Below are 8386 nucleotides of genomic sequence, written 5' to 3'. Positions count from 1 at the left end.
GCAGAACTATTTTAGGAGACTAGGAAACGTCACACAATTGTAGATTCCCACCTTCAAGCAAAGGATAAGGGACAAAAGCAGTACTTGGTAAAATCTAAATATTGTTTTTGTGAGTAAATCTGGCGGGAAAAGGACATGTGAAATCCCATGGCCTTTTTCTCTTGGTGTCCTAAAATTCTGTCTCGCTGAGATTAAAGTGCAATCTTATCCAGGGATGAAAAGCATCATTATATTTGGAAGTTTAAAACTGCAAGCCATTGATATTAGGGCAATATAGATGGAGAGGATAAGGAATAACTTCAAACACTAGCCCCACATAGAAAGTTACAAGGGTGGGCATTCTGTGGAAATAAAAACAAAGACCTATAGCAAGGGAGTCAGCCACTATCACTCGTGTTTTGGCAAAGACTCAAAGGCAGGCAGACGAGTGGGAAAACTTCATAGTGAAAAAAAGGGAAGGCTTCAAATATGCCCCAAATAAAGGCCATTGGCATAGGGAAACTGTAGGCAAGCTAACTAGAAGTGGGGATTCCTCTATGATAGGTTAGGGTGCATATATGGCTTTTTCTGGTTGGTCCTAAGTTGGAAATGGAAACGAAAATTAGGGAAGCTATCAATTAGTAACCAAGTCTTGGCCATATGGGGCTAGTTGTCACAGGGGTTATTGTTTGGTTTCCTGGACTATCACTAGAGATAGCAATCTGACTTCTTCAAGTCTGACTTGCGAGCTGGCTTTCTGAGCTGGTTATTGTAAATAATGGATTGGTTTCTGGGACAGGTAGCTTCAGGTTATGGGTGTAGGGGAGAAAAGACTTTTCTCCTACCCTCTTAGGTTCAGTGCCTGTGCTCTGAGAATTAAGCTGACAAAAGACCAATCAAAAGGAGGCGGGCTTCCCTGGTGGTGCAGTGGTTGAGAGTCCGCCTGCCGATGCAGGGGACACGGGTTCGGGCCCCGGTCTGGGAGGATCCCACATGCCGCGGAGCGGCTGGGCCCGTGAGCCATGGCCACTGAGCCTGCGCGTCCGGAGCCTGTGCTCCGCCATGGGAGAGGCCACAACAGTGAGAGGCCCGCATACCGCAAAAAAAAAAAAAAAAAGATAACAAATAAAAAGTGTTGGTGAGGGTGTGGAGAAAAGGGAACCCATGTGCAGTGTTAGTGGAAATGTAAATTGGTGTAGCCAATATGGAAAACTGTACGGAGATTCCTCAAAAAATTAAAAATGGAAATACCATATGATCCAGCAATTCCACTTCTGGGTGTTTATCCGAGCAAACATTACGTTCATTATTTATAATAGTCAAGATATGGAAGCAACCTAAGTGCCCACCAATAGATGAATGAATAAAGAAGATGTGGTATATTACTCAGCCTTAAAAAAGAATGAAATCTTGCCATTTGCAACCACATGGATGGACTCAGAAGTTATTATGCTAAGTGAAATAAGTCAGACAGAGAAAGACAAGTGCTGTACGTTATCACTTATATGTGGCATCTAAAAACAAAACAAATGAACATAACTAAACAGAAACAGAGTCATATATACAGAGAAGAAATAGGTGGTTGCCAGAGGGGAGTGGATTCGGGGAGGAGAGAAAGTGGTGAGGGAAAATAGAGGTACAAACTTTAGCTCAGGTACTCCAAACAAAGTGGTATTGGAATAAGGATAGTACAGATCAATGGAATAGAACAAAGAGTGCATCAATAGAAATGCACATATCTGCTCACGAAAAAGGAGTAAGCGTAATTCAATGGGGAAAGGATAGTGTTTTCTACAAATGATGTTGGAAAAAACAGACACAAGGAAAAGAACAAAACCATACAAAAACTAACCTGAAGCATAAACCTAAACAGAAGAGCTAAAATTAAAACAGTGCTATCCAATACAATTATAATTTGAGCCACATTTGTAATTTGACATTTTCTAGTAGCCATGTTTTAAAAAATAAAAAGTAATGGATGAAAATAATTTGAATATTTTATTTGATGAAAAGATTCAAAATATTATAATTTTGACATGTAACCAATAAAAATATTATTGGGGAGAAAAAAATATATAGCTTATTTCTGTCTCATCTAAAAACAGCCTATCAGTAGTCAGTCCACAGCAACAAGAATCTAGCTCTTCAGCTCTTTTTGCACTGCTATCCACAGCAGAAAACTTTATAGTGTAATATGGGTAATAAAACTCCAAAACTCATGTCCTCATTCCAGCCAGCAGGAAGGAGAAAAAAAGTAAAGTAGCGTTTGTTCATTCTTTTTAAAAACACTTCCAAGAAAAGTCACACAGCTACAAGGGATTCTGGGAAATGAAATCTTTATTTCAGGAAATCTTATATTCAGCTAAAACTTGAAGGAGTGAGAAAGCAGGTATCAGGGGGCAAATAGCTATCCTTGCCACAGACCACTCATCCACACGCTCCTTCTTTCCACATAGAGACCTTGTCTCTTTGAGATATAAGTGCAAAGTGCCATTGGTTACTGCATTAAGCTCAAAGTCTGGAAACTCTGGGTGATATCTAGTCATCCCTATCATGGCAGGTTGCAGCCACTCACAGTCCAGAAATCCATAAACTAAAAGTCATTTTCCCTCCTCCCTCACTCATACTCGATATATTGATATAATGGTAAAACAGGAATGGAATAACCTTAATTAAAATTCCAATTGGGGGCTTCCTTGGTGGCACAGTGGTTAAGAATCCGCCTGCCAATGCAGGGGACATGGGTTTGAGCCCTGTTCCGGGAAGATCCCACATGCTGCAGAGCAGCTAAGCCCGCGCGCCCCAACTGCTGAGCCTGTGCTCTAGAGCCCGTGAGCCACAACTACTGAGCCCATGTGCTACAATTACTGAAGCCCATGTGCCTAGAGCCCGTGTTCCACAACAAGAGAAGCCACTGCAATGAGAAGCCCGTGCACTGCAACAAAGAGTAGTCCCTGCTCGCCGCAACTAGAGAAAACCCACGCGCAGCAACGAAGACCCAATGCAGCCAAAAATAAATAAATAAAATAAATTTATTAAAAAAAAGAAAAAATTCCAATTGGATAAGGAAAAATAGGAAACAGCACTCACTCGCACCAGTCCATAGAAATGATCAAACCCTGTTGGGCAGGAATTAGGAGATTCCCTGGCCTGGGAATGGAGTTCCTTGATTAGCCTACTGGTATTCCCTGGTTCTGCTCTTGGTGATGAACTACTTCACTTGCTATCCTTGTTATGCACTGAGCTGTGTTTTCCCCAAATTTGTATGTTGAAGTCCTAACCCCCAATGTGATTGTATTGGAAATAGGGCCTTTAAGGAGGTAATCAAGGTTCAAAGGGTGGTGCCTTAATCCAACATGACCGGTGTCCTTCAAAAAAGAGAGAGACAACAGAGGCAAGGCCATGTGAGGACACAGCTAGAAGGTAGCTGTCTACACACCAAGGAGAGCTGCCTCAGAAGAAGCCAAACCTGTTAACACCTTGATCCTAGGCTTCTCGCCTCCAGAACTGTGAGAAAATACATTTCTGTTGTTTAAGCCCCCGTCAGTGATATTTTGTTATGGCAGCCCTAGAAGACTAATACCGTCCTCATGGCCCCCAGCTTTGCTCTCTCAGAAGTTCCTCCTTGCAGGCAGTATAATTCTTTCAAATAGGAATTCCTTTTTATTTACTTTCAGTCATTCCCTGTCCTTGTAATCACAGCCAAGATCTTGTTTAGACATTGTCTTTTTAAGCCTGAATACTGGTCTTTTACTTATTGGTTGTATTATTCTGCCCATCCATTTCTCTCTAAATTTAATGGAGTTACTGCATAGTCATTTAAAACAGATGAGTCAGAAGAAAGAACCCTTAATCTGCTGTTCGCTAGCAACTGATCTGCTAAAACTGCTGGATTTTAGCCACTGCTTATAACTGGCTCAGTTTGGGGTGCAGAAGTAGTTTTATCCCTGCAAAGTCCCATATTATCAACTTAGATTGCAGGCCTCAGACAGAGAGCAATTCTTTTAGCAAAGCTGTAGTCCCATCAATCTCTGTTTCTATACTGCCCATCTCTAGCCTGTAAGGCTTTGTTCAAAGTGTCAAGAAGCAGTCAAGACACACAGAAGTATTCATCTTTCCTATCATTTCCCCTAAAGCTATAGCCTCAGTCAGTACATGGTCTCCTTTTCAGGCTAAAGCAGGGGAATATTTGTCACCAAAGGTCAGCCTCTGCCATACTGAGTCTATAGCACCTGCTGCTCACCTTCTAAGCCAGTACCATTTATGATATTTATTTTCTGTTCGATTCAGTACCCCACTTCTAAGTATTTAATCCTGTGTTTATTGTGAATCCATTTAGCATGAAACACAGAAACCTAAAAACAATAGATAGTTCAGTCAGATGGAAGTTTTTTCTCTTTCATGTATATTATGTTGGAAGTAAATGGGGCAGGGTCTGAAAGCAGTTCCAGTCCTCAAGGACCCATTCTTCTATCTTGTTGCTCTTCCATCCTCAAAACCTTCTCAAAATCTGGAGCTTTTAGGGCTTCCCTGGTGGAACAGTGGTTAAGAATCCGCCTGCCAGTTCAGGGGACACGGGTTCGAGCCCTGGTCCGGGAGGATACCACATGCTGCAGAGCAACTAACCCCATGCACCACAACTACTGAGGCTGCGCTCTAGAGCCCGCGAGCCACAACTACCGGAGCCTGTGATCCTAGAGCCCGTGCTCTGCAACATGAAAAGCCACCGCAATGAGAAGCCCACGCACTGCAGTAAAGAGTAGCCCCCGCTCGCTGCAACTAGAGAAAGACTGCGCACAGCAACAAAGACCCTATGCAGCCAAAAATAAATAAAATAAATTAAAAAACTTGGAGCTTCTAGCGAGTAGAAAAAAGGAAGGTGTGAAGAAGATCATGCCTCCTCTTTTTAAAGACGATTTTCCAGAAGTGTACGTGAAACTACTTTTGATGTCAAAAACTTGGCCTCTGTGCACCTGTCCTAAATCAAATCTTGGAGACAGAGTTTTGGATGAAGTAGAAAAGAATAGCTTTATTGCTTTGTCAGGCAAAGGAGGACACAGCAGGCTCATGCCCTTAAGAACTGTTTGTCCCCACCTGGGGGGATCTGGTGAGGAGTTTTATAGCAATGGTTCAAGGGCAGGTTTGCTGATAAGGATCAAGGTGTGTGCAGGGCCTGCATTCCCTTAATCTGGCCTCAGGTGGCCTCCTGATGAGCTTGTGTGGTTTTTGAGGTTATTAAACTGTGACCTCTCTGGAGTGAAGAATGGTTCATCAAGTAGTTAACATCTTCCATTTGTTGGGGGGTGTTTTTTTGTTGTTATTTATTTATTTATTTGGTTGCACCAGGTCTTAGTTGTGGCAGGTGGGCTCCTTAGTTGCAGCATGTGAACTCTTTTAGTTGCGGCATGCACGTAGGATCTAGTTCCCTGAGTGGGAATCGAACCCTGGGCCCCCTGCATTGGGAGAACGGAGTCTTAATCACTGCATCAACAGGGAAGTCCCTGTTGGGGGTTTTAGTTCTGCAAAAGAGCTCAAAGATATTGTTGTGTGTATCCCTTGAGGTGGAACCAGGACCCTGTCCCAAGACTGCACTATTGTTTCTTGACAGCTCCTCCCTTGTCTCTGCCTCCCCTCCCTTGCCTCTGCCTCCTCTCCCTTCCCTGATTAGCGACTGTTTGAATCTGCACTTTGGAACACAGGGAAGGTCATAGAGGCTGAAGCCGATTTCCTACAAAAAAGAAACAGGGACACAGGAGGGCTTCCATGCCCAGGAGCCCCAGAGGGTCCTGCTCAATTTCACTTTTGCTTATAACTATTGGTTAAAACTCAGTTCTGTGCAACACTATGAAAGCATTCCTTTCAGCTAGGTGTGGGAGTACGGCAGAATTGCAAAGCTATTAAGAGGAAGAGGCAAAAAGGTATGCTCTCTTCCTTTGAGTACACTGTCCAGAGAAAAAAGTACTCACCAATTCTAGTTGTGCCCTATGGGTAGGCATTTAGTTACTTGGCACACCTACCTGCAAGGGAAGCTAGAAGAAAATAAAGGCTTTATTCAAGGGAACCAAATACCCAGCTAAAAACTGAGAAGAACATATGTGGTGACCAGCTGCAGTCTTGGCTATGGCATGTGAATCACACAGCACAGCATCTATCATATAGTTAAAAACTCAGTAAATGTTAACTATTATTTGTGTCAAAATGTGGTCCAAGGAAGACCCTACATGGGTACCTTGTTTTACTCCTACTTGGATATATTTTTTTAACAGACTTTTTTTTTTTAAGAGAAGTTTTAGGTTTACAGAAAAATTGAGCAGTAAGTACGAGAGCTCCCATGTACCTCCTGCCACACACAGGCAGAGTCTCCCCACCGTCCATGAATAACCTTTAATGTTCACTCTACAGAAGTGAAACCCAAACTTCCACTTTTTTAAAATTTAATTTAATTTTTTTATACAGCAGGTTCTTATTAGTTATCTATTTTATCCACATCAGTGTACACATGTCAATCCCAATCTCCCGATTCATCCCAACCCCACTCCCTCCACTTCCCCCCTTGGTGTCCATACGTTTGTTCTCTACATCTGTGTCTCTATTTCTGCCTTGCAAACCACTTCATCTGTACCATTTTTCTAGATTCCACATACATGTGTTAATATATGATATTTGTTTTTCTCTTTCTGACTTCACTCTGTATGACAGTCTCTAGGTCCATCCACGTCTCTACAAATGACCCAATTTTGTTCCTTTTTAGGGCTGAGTAATATTCCATTGTATATATGTACCACATCTTCTTTATCCATTCGTCTGTCGATGGGCATTTAGGTTGCTACCATGACCTGGCTATTGTAAATAGTGCTGCAATGAACACTGGGGTGTATGTGTCTTTTTGATTTATGCTTTTCTCCGGGTATATGCTCAGTAGTGGGATTGCTGGGTCATATGGTAATTTTATTTTTAGTTTTTTTTTTTTTTATTTTTTTTTATTTTTAGTTTTTTAAGGAACCTCCATACTGTTCTCCATAGTGGCTGTATCAATTTACATTCCCACCAACAGTGCAAGAGGGTTCCCTTTTCTCCACACCCTCTCCAGCATTTGTTGTTTGTAGATTTTCCTTTTTTTTTTAACCAGCTTCATTCACTTTATTTTTCTCATAGAAAACTATGTGGAGGCTGCAGCTGGAGCCTGGGTCCTCTGCAGGGAAGCTCTGGTGGGTCTTTACAGGATGGTCAGTGGATTCCTGATATGGAGACTTGGTGAACACTGTCTCTTTGCAGAGATCAGGAGTGAGATAACTGTAGGTCTTGGAAATGGCATTAGAAGTGGCCTTGGCAAAGTTGCCCAGCGTGGCAGTGCAGTCCCTGGCAGAGGTGTAGCAGTCGTCAATTCCAGCCATCATCAGTAGCTTCTGGGGCACAGGGGCTGAGACGATGCCAGTGCCCCTGGGGGCAGGGATGAGGCGCACCAGCACAGAGCCTCAGCGGCCAGTCACCTTGCAAGGGACAGTATGGGGCTTGCCCATCTTGTTCCCCCAGTAGCCTCGTCGCACCGGGACCATGGAGAGCTCAGCCAGAATGACGGTCTCACAGATGGCAGTGGCTACCTCCTTAGAGCACGTCACACCCAAACCAACACGTCCGTTGTAATCCCAGATGGCAACAAATGCCTTGAACCTGGTCCGCTGGCCAGCAAGTGTCTGCTTTTGCACAGGCATGATCTTCAAAACTTCCTCCACGAGGGATGACCCCAAGAAAATGTCAGTGATCTCAGATTCCTTTATGGGCAGAGAACAGAGATAGATCTCCTCCAGGGATTGATCTTCATGTCCTTGACCAGGCGGCCCAGCTTGGTGACGCGGAGACACTCCTTGTCCTCGGCCTTGCCTCCGTGAGCTCCGCGACCCCGGCCCTGGCCATGGACGCCGCTGCTGAAGCCTCCGCGGCCTCCCATTCCAGGGCCCCTGGGGCCTCCGGGCCCTCCGGGCCCTCTCACAGCACCGGTGTCATTTGCCATTTGGTGTTTTTACAGAAAAAAAAAAAAAAGAAAGCTTTACAGAAAAAATTAAAAAGCTAGATTTTCTGATGATACCCATTCTAACCGGTTTGAGGTGATACCTCATTGTAGTTTTTTTTTTTAACCTCTTTATTGAAGTATAATTGCTTTACAATGGTGTGTTAGTTTCTGCTTTATAACAAAGTGAATCAGCTATACATATACATATATCCCCATATCTCCTCCCTCTTGCGTCTCCCTCCCACCCTCCCTATCCCACCCTTCTAGGTGGTCACAAAGCACTGGGGCTGATCTCCCAGTGCCATGCGGCTGCTTCCCACTAGCTATCTATTTTACATTTGGTAGTGTATATATGTCAGTGCCACTCTCACTTCATCCCAGCTTACCCTTCCCCTC

The 8386-nt window shown here is 43.6% G+C and overlaps 1 pseudogene; it reads right to left on the bottom strand.

Moving 5' to 3' along the window:
* Positions 1-7138: 7138 nt before the first annotated feature.
* LOC132529121 (small ribosomal subunit protein uS5-like) lies at positions 7139-7990 on the bottom strand (annotated as a pseudogene).
* Positions 7991-8386: the final 396 nt, after the last annotated feature.

The sequence above is a fragment of the Lagenorhynchus albirostris genome, chromosome 11 (assembly GCF_949774975.1).
Source record: "Lagenorhynchus albirostris chromosome 11, mLagAlb1.1, whole genome shotgun sequence".
Taxonomy (NCBI): domain Eukaryota; kingdom Metazoa; phylum Chordata; class Mammalia; order Artiodactyla; family Delphinidae; genus Lagenorhynchus; species Lagenorhynchus albirostris.
Note: the sequence above shows the minus strand (reverse complement) of the source record. Positions and strands in the feature narration are given on the sequence as shown.